At 35.2% G+C, this 17,951-nt stretch overlaps 1 long non-coding RNA gene across 1 annotated transcript in view; it reads left to right on the plus strand.

The window, feature by feature from the left end:
- The first annotated feature begins 4,297 nt into the window (after positions 1-4,297).
- LOC309806935 overlaps positions 4,298-17,951 on the plus strand; it is a 78,496-nt gene continuing 64,842 nt past the window's right edge. Inside the window, exon 1 of the long non-coding RNA XR_014294461.1 lies at positions 4,298-4,447. This is a non-coding gene — a long non-coding RNA (uncharacterized lncRNA). The remainder of the gene's footprint in view (positions 4,448-17,951) is intronic.

The following is a 17,951-nucleotide window of genomic DNA, read 5'->3' on the forward strand; positions in this document are numbered from 1 at the left end:
TTCCATATCTTGGCTATTGTAAATAGTGCTGCGGTGAACATTGGGGTGAGTGTATCTTTTCGAATTATGTTTTCTCTGGATATATGCCTAGTAGTGGGATTGCAAGATCATATGGTAGCTCTATTTTTAGTTTTTTAAGGAACCTCCATACTGTTCTCCATAGTGGTTCTATCAATTTACATTCCCACCAACAGTGCAAGAGGGTTCCCTTTCCTCCACACTCTCCAGCATTTATTGTTTGTAGACTTTTTGATGATGGCCAGGAATAGCTCTTGCCTAGTAAATCTCAAGGGGTACCCAGTCTGAACTGGTGAGGTGCATCAGTAGGTCTTCCCTTGCTCTTTCATGGTCCTGCATACAGAAAGTTACTCTACAGGATTGGTTTGTTTGAAACACTGCAAGGTTAAAACAGCCGCTAGCAGCCTGGAATGGTAACGTCCACTTGCAAAGAGAGTAATAGTTTATTTTGTAGAATGCCCTATCCCTTTTCAGGTTATCCCTTTGGAAACAGTTCTTTTTACTCTTAGGGAAAATTAAACATTTCTGTAGTCACATAATCAAGTTTACATATACCCAGTCAAACTTGTCTTTCCTAAACCTGACACTTAGTGACTTTTATCCTAACTCTTACTCCTCGTTCCTTACTCTTTAATATTTTAAAATCAAAAAACAAGGTTGAAAACATTTTTATTGATTTAGATTTTCTGAGTATTATTACTATTTAATTTTGGGAATCTAGACAACTATTAGACTCTTCTATTGTCAATTATTACTCATCATTTTGTTGGTTTAGTTTTGTTCCAAGTTTAGTTGCCAAAGGAACATCTAGCACTGATGCATTTACCTTCAGACAATAAACTTAGTTTCAAACCTTATAACCTTAGCTGAAGTGATTGTATTTCTTAAATTACATTAGGCTCCCCGAAGCAGGTTAATTGAACTGCTGTTTACTGTTTTGTCAAGATTTATCCCCTTGTATAAATCTACTTGTGTCAGCTCTGTGGCACATTGTTCTGAAAGAAAACTACCTGCTCCTAGAAAAACCCTAAACAAGGCTCAGTAGTTAAATAGAATGTAGAGACCGACTCATCCCAGCGCTGATTTGAGAGGAAAAGTGTCCTCCTGTGTTTAGAAAGTTTCCAAGCTACATTACTGAATTGTGTTTTTTGTTTGGGAGATGGGTTGTAGATAGAGACAAAGGTCCTTGAGAAATCTTTCTTTCATCTGGTAGAGAGTAATGAGTTGGAGAGGAGTGAGCACTATAATTGTAATAAATGGTTTGTATATGGAGGCTCAAAATCTAGGCTGCCTTTTGTTGTGAGGGTGACATTTGCTTTTGTGCTATTATTTGACCAGTTCTAAGAACAAGTTAATACATATATATGTGATCATTTATTATATGACTTATTACTTGTACATAATTATAAAATTATATAGTTTGTAAAATTTTAGCAACTGTAGCTAGAGTTTGTCTTAAACACTGGTTTAAAATAAAATCTTAAGTTATTTGGGGATAAAATAGAGTTCTTAGGCTGGTTTGATAGAGGGCAAACTTAAAAAAAAAAGCTCGTACACAAATTGAACAGTGTTTTGTGGATACAAGATATAAAACGGAGGGTAGAAGAGAGTGAACAGAATTCCAGGAGGTTTGGGCCTGGGAAACAAAAGTGGGTATTAAGAAATTCCCACTCAATAAAAGTTAGCCACTGTTTTATGACTACAAAGGAATTCATGATCTTGTTATTCCCATCACCAAATTGTATAGCTCATTGCAATTTAGGAGTTTGGAGGAGAGAGAGGTCATTTAGAGTTGGAGTAGACCAAAAAGATTTTGTGGAGAAATTTTCACTGGATGTATGGGGAAATTAGGTGGGACTTAACTAGGGAGAAAGGTGAGTTAAATTAATCATGGAAGCAAGGAACAATAAAATTGGTGTCAGAGACAGAAGGACAGGAGCACTGGGATGGGAAATTGCAAGGATATGTTAGAGTTTGACTGTGGAGGCCTGGCTTCCAGGTCAAAGTAGTTTGAGCTTAATCCTACCAACCATATGTGTCTTCCAAGTCTTATTAACAGGGATCTGAACAACTACTGGCTTTTCTAATCACTTTAGTAACGAATGTTTAGACCACAACTAGGAAATCTTCACTTACCTTTCAAGATACAGGGTTGAGTTCATTTTCCTTAGAGATTTTATAACCCTGTTGGGAGCTCTCACACTTTATAATTAATTGGTTACTATGCTCTCTCCACTACTAGTCTGGGAGACCCTGGGGAGGGGGCAGATCTGTGTCCTGCAAAACTGTTGTAGTTCCAACACCTGACAGAGCGAGAGGCAAACAGTAAGCACTTATTGAATATAAATTAGATGAATGGATAAATCAATGGTGAGATGTTGAGTACTTCTTATTTTTAAGGCATCATGTAAGATTTGTGGGGAAATATGTAATTATTATTTTTGATATATGCCTATAAGGAATTTAAACTTTAGTTTGGCAGCTAGAACTTTGATACAAAAGTAATTAGTCATTTTTGATAGTTTATACTTTCTGCTTCCCTTTTCTCTGATTGATCACCTACCTTTAATCTTTATGTGCCTCTATCACTGTGTCTTCTAAGGTTACTAAATGACCTCCTATTTGTCAAATCCAGTGTTTGAATTTTCTTAATCTGCTTGATCTCTATCTAGCACTGAGCACTAGGGAATCCAATCTTTTGAAATTCTCTTTTCCATTTTGGTACCAAGACACTGAACTGGACTCTGACATCTCCTTCCCTCCACCACTATGCTAGTCATGCAGCCTCCATCATCAGCATGTTCAGTGTTCCTACCTGATGTATTATGTGCTTCCCTGTCTCTTCTTTTCTACACTGTATGTCCTTGAGACTGCTTCCTAGGCTAATATCTCTGTTCATGATTTAACTTGTATGTGTAAACTCTACTTCTGTCACTGAGTATCATCACTTGAATGCCACATCATCCTCTCAAATTCAGTGTTTTTAAGACTAAACATTGCGTTTCCCCTTAAGCCCCTATCTCTTATTCTGACATGGTACCAGCAGTTTCCTTGTCATCCAACCTTGAAACTTGGTACACATTTTCTCCTCTTGCTCACTTTTTATATTCAACCTTTGGCTCTTCTGGCAAAGATACATAGGTTCCTTTTCATTGCCACAGTAACTGCCAAGGCATTGGTTTCCCTGCAACCAGGTTTTGCCTTCTTGAGTCCATGTTCTATGTTGAATTGAGCCTCATAAACTATCCACATTAGCCCAACCTCAGAATCCTTCTATGATGGTTATTGCTTGCAGTCTGCCTCGCCTAGCCTAGAGTTTGAGGCCCTGTGTACAATGTGAATGACAGAGTTCTCCAGCTATTTTACCCCCTCACAAACCCAATGATTTAGTGACAATGTACTGGTCAACGTGCCTGATTTGGTGCATTTGCTTGCACCGTTCCCTTTTCTAGAATGAGTTGAAGCTCAAAAATTACCTGAACTCTGGCCTCATACTGAAGTCCAGTTAAAGTCTAAGGATCTCCCTAAAGCTTCCTCCATAGTAGTGTTTTCCAAAGTGTGGGGGACATAATTTTAAGTGGTGCATTAAAAGAAAGGCATCAAAAGAACATGAATTATTTAGTTAAAAAAGTTATTCCCTTTTCTATTTCCTTCACTCTTTCTAACTTTATCGAGGAGAAGGCCTCAATTTGGTTAAACAATTTTGGTTTTTAACATCACTCTAACATTTAATAATTTTTCTTTTAATCAGTGAAAAAGCAGGGAGATAACCCAGTGCATTTGGCAGTCACCATTATCTAGTTAGAAATAAATAACGTTATTTTGTTTAGGTTTGTTTGTTACCTTTCACTTATGGTAAAAATACTGGTGTTTCTTTAGGATGATAATATTAATTTAAATAATATTTAAATGTAACATTAATCAATAGTTAAACAATCACCCAATTTTAATATTAAATATTTAAATTTGATTTAAATATTTAAATCATGTTTCACTTACACAGAAAAATATCAGGTAAATAATAATGTATGTAGCAATTATTAAGAGGAAAATTAAAGAAGGTGGGACATAGGAGTACACAGAAATTATAAAAACTGCACATGAATGACTGCAATCTGGGGAACTCTCAATTACCATTTTAGCCTACAAATTTTTTTTTCATTCTTAAACTGTGAAATTTTAGTCACTCTTCCAAGTTTTTTTGTATTAACTAATAGAATTCTTTCAAGAATCCTATGTAAGATACTATTGTTTTCTCTATTTTACAGATGAGGAAATGGACGACATAATTTGCCCAGCTTCTCTCAAGTGGCAAAGCTGTAGAGACAGGTTTTGATCCCAAGTCTTTAGCCTCCAGAACCTGTGCTTTTAGCTACACTGCAACTCTGCCTCAGGAGAAGCACATCAATCTTTGATTTGATAATAACAGGTAAGATCTTTTGTGTTCACTATCGTTCATCTGTCTCTGTCCCCCAGAGGGAAAATTTTTATTCAGACCTGAAGTCCAGCTCTGTAGAAACCTCCTATAAGTAATTGTATTTAGAATTGATTTCCATCTCTACAAATGACTTGAAAACCTTTTTTTCCCAACAGTTTAGTTCTTAAAACTCAGGGAGTACTCAGTACTACAGGTTCAATAACAAGTAGGAAAACACGTCTCTGCATGAATAACTTTTATAGTTTGTTCATTAGAAAGTCCATGAGCATGATGACCAAGCACAATTTGTATCTGCTTCCTCAGCAGACTTCCCGGTAGATGAACAGCCCTGGGCAGTTCAAGTGAAATATTTAGTAACTAAACAGGGAGTAGTATGAAAGCAAATTATATACATTGGAGAAATGCATCACAGAAAATGTTATGGTTAGACTTGATATTAGAAAGGATCACCCTTACATTTGCCTTTTCAATTCTCGAAAAAAAAACTGAAAGGGCACTTTTCTGAAGAACTGCAATACCCTAATTTTATAATTACTGGAAATCATATTTTGATGTAAGGATTTTATAATAACCAGATATATTTCCATATTCCATAATTCTATATTTAAAATATAGATCTCATATACAACTAAGAAATATTTAACACAGAAATTTGCTCGTAAACACTCAATATTTGCTTTTTCAACCCACTTAATATAACTAAAGTTGCTGTATTTCTTTCATAATTCTGCTATCTACTAATTATTGGTCTAACACAGGAGTAGGCAAACTATGACCTGCATTTCAAACCTGGATATGGCCTCTTTTTATGTGGCTCACAAGCTAAGAATGATTTTCACATTTTTAGGGGTTAAAAAGAAAAGAAAAAAAGAATTATATGACAATGACTGTATGTAGCCCGTAAATCCTAAAATATTTACTATATAGCCTTTTACAGAAAAGTTTGCCAACCACTGATCTATCTTCTATGTTCTTCTATAATGTGCCTCCAGCTTTTATTTTGCTATGAATTTATTTCCTTTTTCTTAAATATCGCTGATTGAATTGTGGTCTGGTAGTACTTCATCTTTCAGTTTACAATATGTGATTCTGGTACTGTAATATAAAGTCAGTCGGTTAAAGTCATCTCATATTTTACCTAACCTAGTGTTTGTTATGCTGGAAACCTGCACTTTAGGAAATGCACTTGAGCAACCATCTCCAAGGATGTCTATTTAAACCAGGATATCAGAACTGAGCCTGATACTGATTGGGGCAGGGCGATGGTCATTGGGGCATAGTGTATTGCCTGTGGGAGGAAGTCACTGAAGCCAGGGGGAAGACAGTGTTATATCTAGAATCTAAAGGTGGCCTGCCTACAAACCATGCCTCCTGGTATTTACACACCTGTAGAGTCCCCTTCCACACTGAATTTGAGTTTGCCTTTGGTACTTAACAGAATGTAGCACAAGTGACACCATATTACTTCCAAGCCAAGTCATAAGAAGTCTTGTAGCTTCTGGCTTGTTCTCTTGGAATGCTTGCTCTTTGAATGCTTCCTCTCAAAATCCAAAAAAATTAGCTAAGAATCTCAGGCCACGTAGAAAAGACACATGTAGACATTCAGCCCCAGCTGAGCTCCTACACAACAGCCAGCATCAATCACCAGTCATTTGAGTAAGCTATGCTGAATACCTAATCTCAGACTATCAGGTGATTCCAGAACCAGCTGCCATTTGTTGTCAATCATTTGAGAGATCCCAAGCAACAAACACCCAACTGAGCTTCTACCACCATGAAGGGTAATAATAAATTATTTCAAACCAGTAAGTTTTGAAGTGATGTGTCATGCAGCAATAGATAAATGGAACAACATGTTCCAGTAATTCTTTGAGTATGTCCTTATTTACAGGCTTATCTTGTACTTTCCTGTGGCATGCCTGGGATCAACCATTTCTCCAAGAAACCCTAATTTCTATTAGTGGAGAATGATATTTAAAACTAAGATATGGATGTTAGATGATCTCCTTGTTATAATAGGTCTCTACTTTGAGGTCCTCTCAGGGGCCAGTACTAAAATATACAATATACATTATTTATTTATCTATTATCTAACCATGCATTCACAATGAAAAATTTCAATGCTAAAACAACCACACAGATTATTGTAACCATTCCCTTTAACATATATGTACCTCTTATTGCTGTCAATATACTTACTTATTTGATCAATCTCTCTTGCTTCATACCAACTTTATAATGAGGGAGCCCTTTCTTCCCACAGTGTAGATGCCCTCCTTACCCTACGCAAGTTTTAACTCCAAACCCAGCAAAGATACTAATGCTACACCCATCTACTATATGAGCTCCAATGTTTATTGCCCATCTAATGACTTTTGACAAAATGAGGAAGGGAAGAAGGGAGGAAAACAGGAAGGAAGGGAAGAAAAAGGATATGTTTTAATAGTGGTTTTTGAGGAGAAAATCTGGCACATGTTGACTTATTTTGAGATTGGAGTATGAAGAGAGCAGTGTAAAATTGGCCAAGAGGATATCTCAAAAATCAGGCAGAGCTGATGTGAGAAAATGGAGAAAAAACATTTTGAAGAGAAATCTGAGCTTAAGAGCTGAATAGGTACAGAAATGTATACAGAAAAATAAGTAAAAGATGATTTCTAAGTACGAGACTTATTTTGTTGGGATGTAGAGAGTAGGGCAAAGAAGATATGTTCATGTGAGTGTTCTTGGGGCTAAATAACCTATTAAACATATTGCTGCATAACTTTGCAACTGTAGATTTGTGATGCAAATATGGAAAATTAAGTCAAATTTTCATGTGGTTATAGTCAACAAGAAGAACCAATGGAATAATGTCTAATTTAACAATACATTGCAAACTCAGGTATAGTAACTATGCTCAACCCTTAAATATAACACTGTGGCTTAGTGTTTTACATGTAAAACAGGCTCAGAAAAAAAGATGAATTCAGCACTGGCCACATCACAAGTTCATCCAGTAACTAAAAGCAAAGCATTTCTCAAATGATTTTTTTAGCTTGCAAACAGATTGCACTCTCTTGTTAAAACATACTGAAATCTGTGTTATGAAGCTCTGATAGGTTATGCCATAATAAATTCTTATTCTTCTTTCAGTCAGTGATAGAAAAAGAAGCCTGATTTGGAAGAATTGAAATTGATTTACAATGAGAAAGAAATTCTTAATTTTTCCCTTTGAGATACAATTTCTCTTTTCTCTCTCAATGAACTGTAAGTAAAAGTAAGACCTTGTCATCCATTGGTCACTCACACCCTCTGAAAAACTACTGTTTCAGTCCCAGCCGTGTGATGACTTGGAAACTGGTCATTAACTTATTTAGTACTGGTCAGCTGAGCCCACATTCCACACTCTCATTTTCTCTAGAATAGAAACAATTACTGTGCTCAATCTTTTTCACCCACATCTTCCATATATGATCTGTCTCAATTTTTAAGAAACCAGTTATTTTATCTATTATTCACCATATGGTTTTCAACATCCACTATTCTCACTAACTGTGGACAAATAGTTTTCTGCATTTCCAGATTTTAATAGGTAATTATTTTCTTCGTGGAGAAAAAATCTTTTAATCTGATCTATAATTTATGGAATACACTATTTTAAAAAAATATAAAACAAAACTAAACAAACCAAAACAGACATTCAGCAGGCTGGATGCTCAAAAGTTATCTAATTTATTCAAAGGCAACCTGTTGCATATTCCTTTAAAAACAAATATTAGCATTATTAAAGAAGTAATTATTTATAAGAAGTAATTCGATTGTAATAAGTCAAGGATGCTTGTTGTAATATTTAGGGAACCCAGGAAAAGAATGCATACTTAACAACTTAATAGAAAGTTTAAAAAATGGAATTTTTGATAATAGTAATATGTGATCAATCTAAAAGATGAACAAGAAGAGAGAAAAGAGAACATAAAATATAATAGGTCAAATAGAAAATATTATATCATTTAGATGATGGAGAGAAAAATGGACAACTATTTGGGAAACTGTAAATATATATACAGTTTATACACACAAATATATAATTGAAATAAAAGTGAATTTTATAAAAACTATAATTTTCAATGAAGAAATTAACTCATGAAATATGAAGAAATTATGAGTGGATATCTATATAACCTAAGAGGTAGGGATAACTTTTTTCATTTGTAAGATTTTTTTTTTAAAGTAAACTTACTTTCCTAAAAGTCATTTAATATCTTTAATATTTTTGTGACTAAGATGGAAAAATATGGGAAATATATATAACAATTATTAATTAAAACATTTTCATATAACCAATATATTAGATTAATATATGATTATTATTATTTTTTTTTAGTTTCTGCTTTATAACAAAGTAAATCAGTTATACATATACATCTGTTCCCATATCCCTTCCCTCTTGCGTCTCCCTCCCTCCCACCCTCCCTATCCCACCCCTCCAGGCAGTCACAAAGCACCGAGCTGATCTCCCTGTGCTATGTGGCTGCTTACCACTCATTTGTAAGATTAATGACTGAATCTTTAATGAGAAAGTGTTAGAATTGACCATGTGTTTAAAACATCTTCACACCAAATTAAAGTATATAAACAAACAAACATAAAATAGACAAATAGGAAAATGATGCAATATATACCAAAAGATTATATTTCTTGATACATAGAATGTTCTTAGACAATAATAAAAAACATTTATATAATGTTTCTTTGCAGTAACTGTAGCTTTGTACCATCAGATTTAGAAAATCATAGAGCTGAGAGAAATTTAATATAAATCTTCATTTTATAAAAACAAAACAAAACATGCAAGCACTCCAGTAGAAAAATGGGAAAGGTCATCAATAGGCAATTCAAATGAATACCATTAGATAAATTATAAATTATGTTACCTCAAGAGAAATCAAAGAAATATTACTTTAAAACTCATTTAAAATTATTATACTGGGGCCTCCCTGGTGGCGCAGTGGTTGAGAGTCCGCCTGCCGATGCAGGGGATACGGGTTCGTGCCCCGGTCTGGGAGGATCCCATATGCCGCGGAGCGGCTGGGCCCGTGAGCCATGGCCGCTGAGCCTGTGCGTCCGGAGCCTGTGCTCCGCAACGGGAGAGGCCACAACAGTGAGAGGCCCGGGTACAGCAAAAAAAAAAAAAAAAAAAAAAAAAAAAAAAATTATTATACTGGAAAATGTTAATGCAATAATGTGTGGGAGAATGGACATTTTCATATGCAACTATCACACTGTAATCTTGTATAACTCTAGAGGATATGATGGAACCAAAAGTTTAATGCATTTCTTTATACTTCAAAATTCTATTTTTAGGAATATTCCCTCCTAGGCAAGTCACTCAATAAGTGTAAAAATTATAAGTATATAACAACATGACTTTAACAATTTTGTAAGTAATAAGTAAAAAGATACTTTAAAATTTTTTTATTGCAATATAGTTGATTTACGATGTTGTGTTACTTTCTGCTGTACAGCAAAGTGAATGAGTTACACATACACATATATCAACTCTTTTTTAGATTCTTTTCCCATATAGGTCATTACAGACTATTGAGTAGAGTTCCCTGTGCTATACAGTAGGTCCTTATTAGTTATCTATTTTATATATAGTAGTGTGTATATGTCAATCCAAATCTCCCAATTTATCCCACGCTCCTTTCCCCCCCAGTAACCATAGATTGTTTTCTACACCTGTGACACTATTTCTATTTTGCAGGTAAGTTCATTTGTACCATAGAAAAAAGATACTTACAATAAAAAATTATTCTTAACTTTATTTCACCTCATGCAGTCATAGGTCCTTCAAGAACATGTGAAAAGGTAGTCTTTGTACATATACTTTGGATGATGGAAATTCCTTAGGGTCAAAAAATATCCTCATAATATTTTATTAATTTTTATTGGAGTATGGTTGCTTTACAATGTTGTGTTAGCCTCCACTGCACAAACAAATGAACCAGCCATACACATACAGATACCCCTCCCTTTTGGACTGCCCTTCCATTTAGGTTACCACAGTGCATTAGGTACAGTTCCCTGTGGTATTCAGTATGTTCCCATCAGTTGTCTATTTTATACATAGTATCAATAATGTATATGTGTCAATCCCAGTCTCCCAATTCCTCCCGCCCCACCCCTTTCCTCCTTGGTATCCATAAGTTTGTTCTCTATGTCTGTGTCTCTATTTTTGCTTTGCACATAAGATCATCTATACCATTTTTCTAGATGCCACATATATGCATTATTATACGATAGTTGCTTTTTCCTTTCTGACTTACTTCACTATGTATGACACTCTCTAGGTCCATCCACGTTTCTACAAATGACCCCATTTCATTCCTTTTTATGGTTGAGTAATATTCCATTGTATATATATACCACATCTTTTTTATCCACTCCTCTGTTAGTTGACATTTAGGTTGCTTCCATGTCCTGGCTATTGTAAATAGTGCTGCTATGAACATTGGCGTGTGTGTGTTCTTTCGAATTATAGTTTTCCCTGGGTATGTGCCTAGTAATGGGATTGTTGGGTCATATGGTAGTTCTATTTTTAGTTTCTTAAGAAACCTCCATACTGTTTTCCGTAGTGGCTGTATCAATTTATATCGCCAAACGTGTATGAGAGTTCCCTTTTCTCTACACTCTCTCCAGCATTTATTGTTTGTAGATTTTTTGATGATGGCCATTCTGACCAGTGTGAGGTGATACCTCATTGTAGTTTTGATTTGCTTTTCTCTAATAATTAGTGATGTTGAGCATCTTTTCATGTGTTTGTTGGCCACCCGTTTGTCTTCACTGGAGAAATGTCTATTTAGGTCTTCTGCCCATTTTTTGATTGAGTTGTTTGTTTTTTTGATATTGAGCTGCATGAGCTGCTTGTAAATTTTGGAGATTAATCCTTTGTCAGTTGCTTCGTTTGCAAATATTTTCTCCCATTCTGAGGGTTGTCTTTTTGTCTTGTTTATGGTTTCCTTTGCTGTGCAAAAACTTTTAAGTTTCATTAGGTCCCGTTTGTTTATTTTTGTTTTAATTTTCATTACTCTAGGAAGTGAGTCAAAAAGGATCTTGCTGTGATTTGTGTCAAAGAGTGTTCTTCCTATGTTTTCATCTAAGAGTTTTATAGTGTCTATTCTTACATTTAGGTCTTTAATCTATTTTGAGTTTATTTTTGTGTATGGTATTAGAAAGTGTTCTAATTTCATTCTTTTACATGTAGCTGTCCAGTTTTACAAGCACCACTTATTGAAGAGGCTGTCTTTTCTCCATTGTGTATTCTTGCCTCCTTTATCAAAGATAAGGTGACCATAGGTGCGTGGGTTTATCTCTGGGCTTTCCATCCTGTTCCATTGATCTGTATTTCTGTTTTGGGGCCAGTACCATATTGTCTTAATTACTGTGGCTTTGCAGTATATTCTGAAGTCAGGGAGCCTGGTTCCTCCGGCTCCATTTTCAGATAATTTTTTATCCGAATTTTTATGTACTCCTCTAGCCGCCAACATTCATACGGACTTGCTGACAGTATACACTAAAAGGTATGAACAGTGCAATGTGAAAAGCCCCTGACATAATTTCAAATATATGAACTTCATTAAATTGTTCTGGTTCTTTATTGAATTTTTCTTTCAGCCTTAGGGTCTGAGATGGATTTCAAGCAAATGCAGCAACAAATCAAATGTTCTTCCTTGGGGACAGATGAATGTTTTGCTGCTTGTCAATCTCTAAGTTCCATTACCATTTCTTTCTCTTTGTGTGGAGTTTTGATTGTCTGTTTGTTTGTTTTAGACATTTTATGTCTATCATTTACAGTTCTGGTACCCTGAGTATTGCAAAATAATTTAATACTGAAGATGGACTCTGAATTTGGGGATGCCAGTTTCCCCACAATCAGTAAGGCAGCATACCTGATTAGAAGCACCATCATATATCACAATCCTACCAGATAGTCTGATCTGCTACAAAGGTTGTCTGAGGTTGCTTGTGGTAGAACTTGGGATAAGTCACTTGAAGATTCTCCCTGGTCTTCACTGTCTTATTGTAAGATGATGAATTTGATTGCAGTAGTTAGCTTTTGTAAATAATCTCTTTCAGTTCAAAATTAGTGCAGTGCTCTTAATCCCATACCTCTATCTTGCCCCTTCCCCCTCCCTATCCCCACTGGTAAACCACTAGTTTGCTTTCTATATCTGTGAGTCTGCTTCTGTTTTACTATATACATTTGTTTTATTTTTTAGATTCCACATATAATTGATATCATACAGTATTTTGTTTGTCTATATTTGAGAAATGTCCTATTTTGCTATTCTTAGAATACTTCCCACCACAGAAGCCAGCTACTGGTTTTCCTCATCTCCCTTGTAGCTATGAACAGGCATGTGTACTGTATGTTGCTAATCACATCACTGAAGCTAGAGGCTTATAAAATAAAGGTCTATGTCAAATTTATTAGGTAAGGGTTATGGTGAAGGTAGAAGCTACATTTAATTTCCAGTGGTAATTAAGGAAGCTTCACTGTGACTTTCTGCAGCGTTCCTGAATGTTTTATCTTCAAGAATGTTTTGATCCTTCCATAGATTATTTTATTTTTATTAAATCTTTTCCACTTAAATTAGCCAGCTTTTTTCTACTGCTTACAACCAAGAACTTTCACTGAAATATTAGCACATAGTAGTAGTCTTCAAATGGTGGTGGTGGTAGTTAATAATAGTATATATATAGTAGAAACTGTCATAGTATATTAAAATATGAATGGCTAAATGTTGATAATTGTTGGAGCTGGACGATGAGTATACAGAAGTTTATTACACTATTCTCTCTTCTTTTATGTATATTTGAAATTTTCTGTGATAACTTAAAAAACACTTAAATATATGCATGACAGACACATGTGATGACAGTTGGAAATTGATTCTTAACAGATGCTTTACAGTTTATTTTTAAAACTATATGAAAGATATCTGCAAGAGTTGGCAATTCCAAATATGAGGCTATATTCAGATTTATTTTTTGTTTAATATTGTGAATATCTACTTGGCCCACCTGGAGGATGCAATCACAAATGATATGAGGGGTTGATGAGAGACTTGAATTCATCATCCCAACTTAATATATTAACCAGCGATAAGTTTTGTGTTTCAAATTTTGATCATGCAGTTTCTTCAGGGAATTATATTTTATATTAAAATATGTGGTGAAGCAGGGTGCAAAATAAAATTACAAGTAATTTTTTTAAAATTGTCTTAGTAATAGATACTGCTAATAAAATTATGTTTTTGTCAAATGATCTGCTTTGAAGTATAATACTATGTCAATCAGTGTCTTTTTTAACTTTTAAAGGTTGCATTTAATTATTGTAAAATATTAAAATAACCAATGTCAGGGATATGCTTGGTAAGTGACATTAGACATATATGCATATCTGGAGATATTATTAATGCAAATAAGATGTTTTCTTTAACCCACTAAAATGCATAGCCAGAAAAAATAATTTTTTTCATGGTTAATACTTTATTTTCTTTTAAAATTTTTATGCCATTGTACCTTATTATAATTACATTTCAATGTTATATTCTAAATTCTATCTCTTAGCACACTAACACAAGTATTTACTCAGTGTTATCAAAATCTTTGCAGTGACTGCCTCGTAACTCTGTGTCATCATAAGCTAGTTCGATTAAGGATTCTTTCATGAGAAAAAATAATATTTTTTAATATTTCAAGGTACAATTTGTCTATATAATCATGAAGTGGAAGAGAATAAATCTAAATCAATAACTGAATAGAAAAACAAATTTGTATTGCACTGTAAAGTGTTATTATCATATTTCATGAGTGTATTGTTCTAAAACAAGACTCCTTAAGCTCTTCATAGATAGTAGCATAGCCAGAAGCTGAGGCCCAATATCAACGTCTAATTAACAAATGGAAATCAACTGGGTAAGAGTTACTCTTTTTGCGTACCCTAATAATACCCTAATATTGGCAACAGATTCACCTGCATCTATACATCTACAAATTTGTTGAGAACTGTGAAATCATAAAAATTTCTTCAAATTTATTATTATGAGCTTCAGTCTTTATATACATAGAGATTTGTAAATTTGTATTATTCGGTATAAAATAACCTTTAATAGCCTCTAGAACCTTTAATATAAAATGTATCAAGAGAGTATTTTTGTTTAGGATTTTATTATTTTAACTATCCATACTAGTTTTGCTTCCTAAATGCCACTCAAATTCTGTCTCATATATCTAGTGTTAATGTTTTAGTATAGGTTCTTGTCATCTTTTTCCTTGACCAACACAAATTCCATGTAGCCAGTTTTCCTAATTATTATCTATCCTCTTTCAATTCCTCTTCAGTCACCATAGTTTATTGATTCTAAGTACACAATTTTTCATATTTAAATTTCTTTGAAATTAGAATACTTCTTACAATCACTGTCAGCCATATGGCAGTCATGATGAGGTTATTAGTGTCTTCACCCAAACATCAAGTGTCCCAGTATCATAACCTGCATGAATGTCAGTGACTTAAAAACAAACAAACCTAGAATAATGGTAGAACAACATTCCTAAAGAGAAAGTCAAAAGTAGTCTAGCTTTATATGACTGCACACCTAACTTTCAAGCACTAATGGCTTTCAGTTCTTCATCAGTTCTTTAAGAAATGTTGTATTACCAACATTCTTGATGGAACAGAGGAAGATTTAGAATGTAAAATCATAGATATTGACCACTCTGAGTTGAAAATGACTCAGTATTTTATATGAATACATTCTTGTTATGAAGAAGTTTTGAAAATACCTTAACCATTTTATTTCCATTGTAATATCCTTTCTAAACGTATGTACGAAAGTTATAACTAATAAAAATAAATGTTTAATTCTAAAAATAGCTCTTTCCGCAACTATAAAATAATAAAGTGATCAGTAAGCATTGTTTCATAGTTTAATTAGTGGGTTTTATTTCAGTGTACCTTAAAACCTTTGGCATCTTTGTTCAGTAATTCAGTAATTACCTTGTGTCACCTTTCTAATTAAAAAAGTAGCCATCAGCATCTCCCTGTTGCCTATGAAATACAGTCACAACTCATTAGCATGATGGGGCCTGCTTTAGGTTGGGTTATCTAGAAGTAGAGACCAAAACAAAGTTCTTGCACAATTGATTTGCTGAAGCGATGCTTCCAGGTGAAACCTGTGATTGTCTGGGAAACAGAATGGGCAGAAGAGACATCAGGGTAAGAATGTGTGCTCAGCTGAAGTCTATGTGAGGTCTCTGTAAAAATATGTGTTCAGCTGACCCTATGAGGAGCGTGTGGTGGTGGTTCTGTGCTGTATCAACGTAGTTAAGTTGGAACTATATTCCTAGAATCTCTTTCTCATTATGGCTTTGGGTTTATGGTTGGCCACAAGAGAAATATGCATGAGATTTGTAGGGCAGAAGTGAAGCAATAGCCATTCTACTCTGAAGGTCGGTGAAGGGCACCGGGTGCTGGTGCAGATTGCTCCCGCTGTTGATGAGCTGGCTCTCCTGCTTGGCCGGAGGCAGCAGCTGGGGGTTCACAGCCTCTCCAGCTCCCATTTGATCTCTTACAGTTTCTCTAAGCCCTGGGCCAGCTGAGTATACAGCTCCATGGTGTGGGTCTCCAGCTTTACCTACAGGTCAGGTATACCATCATGGTTGGAGGCCATGGGAAACAGACATGCATCTCAGTTTGTGCCTGTTGGTTCTAGTCTGCCTTCATGAGTTCTACTTTGCTCTTTTTCTGTTCCACTGTATGTCCACCTTTTCTTCCTAACTGCCCTTCTGACTTTTGGCAACTTCACCAATACCATGAGATGCAGAGGCAACAGTCTTCTACAGACTCTTTCACCATTGCTCATATTTGTATAGGTTTACACTGTCCTACAATTTACCATCTATGTAATTTGTCTCCTCATTTCCTAATACTTCATATGGGCCCTGATTCTGACCATAGTTAGTCTTTTGTCTATTTTCCTAACAACCATCCCTTTCTTTTCAGGTTCTAAGGTTTGTTTGTTTCTTTGTTTTAATTTTATTGGAGGATAGTTGCTTTACAACGTTATGTTAGTTTCTTGCTGTATAGCAAAGTGAATCAGTCATATGTATACATATATCCCCTCTTTTTAAAATTTCCTTCCCATTTAGATCACCGCAGAGCACTGAGTAGAGTTCCCTGTGCTAGGCAGTAGGTTCTCATTAGTTATCTGTTTTACACATAGTAGTGTATATATGTCAGTCCCAATATCCCAATTCTTCCCACCTCCCCTTCCCCCCTTGGTAATCATAAGTTTTGTGCTCTACATCAGTGATTCTATTTCTGCTTTGCAAATAGGTTCATCTGTGCCATTTTTCTAGATTCCACATATAAGTGGTATTTTACGATATTTGTTTTTCTCTTTCTGACTTATTTTACTCCGTGACAGACTCTAGGTCCATCCACCTCACTACAAATAACTCAATTTCATTTCTTTTTATGGCTGAGTAATATTCCATTGCATGTATGTGCCACATCTTCTTTATCCATTCATCTGCCGATGGACACTTATGTTGCTTCCATGCCCTGCTATTGTATTATAAATAGTGCTGCAGTGAACATTGGGGTGCATGCATCCTTTTGAATTATGGTTTTCTCCAGATATATGCCTAGGAGTGGGATTGCTGGGTCATATGCACAGCAAAGGAAACCATAAACAACATGAAAAGACCACCCTCAGAATGGGAGAAAATATTTGCAAACGAAGCAACTGACAAAGGATTAATTTCCAAAATATACAAACAGCTCATGCAGCTCAATATAAAAAAACAAACAATCCAATCAAAAAATGGGTAGAAGACCTAAATAGACATTTCTCCACAGAAGACCTACAGATGGCCAACAAACACATGAAAAAGTGGTCAACATCACTAATTATTAGAGAAGTGCAAATCAAAACTACAATGAGGTATCACCTCATGCCAGTCAGAACAGCCATCATCAAAACTTCTACAAACAATAAATGCTGGAGAGGGTGTGGAGAAAAGGGAACCCTCCTACACTGTTGGTGGGAATTGATACAGCCACTATGGAGAACAGTATAGAGGTTCTTTAAAAAACTAAAAATCGAGGTACTATACGACCCAGCAATCCCACTCCTAGGCATACATCCAGAGAAAACCATTCCTTTTTATACTCCAGACCTAGACAGATTTTCTTCTCTTTCTGTCTGGAAAGCTACTGTGCAACCTAATAGATTGCCTCCAATGTGCCTTCCTCTGAGCTATCACATCACTCTGGACATGCCTTCAGTATAGCAACTATCAATATTTTATTTGCATTACAGCTACATCTTTGGTTTTTAGGTTGTTTAGTAACTCAAGGTTTGCTGTTATTCAAAGTAGATGGAGTTTGGGACTTCCCTGGTGGTCCAGTGGGTAAGACTGTATGCTCCCAATGCAGGGGGCT

Source organism: Mesoplodon mirus (assembly GCF_964341445.2).
Source record: "Mesoplodon mirus genome assembly, chromosome: 6".
Lineage (NCBI taxonomy): Eukaryota > Metazoa > Chordata > Mammalia > Artiodactyla > Ziphiidae > Mesoplodon > Mesoplodon mirus.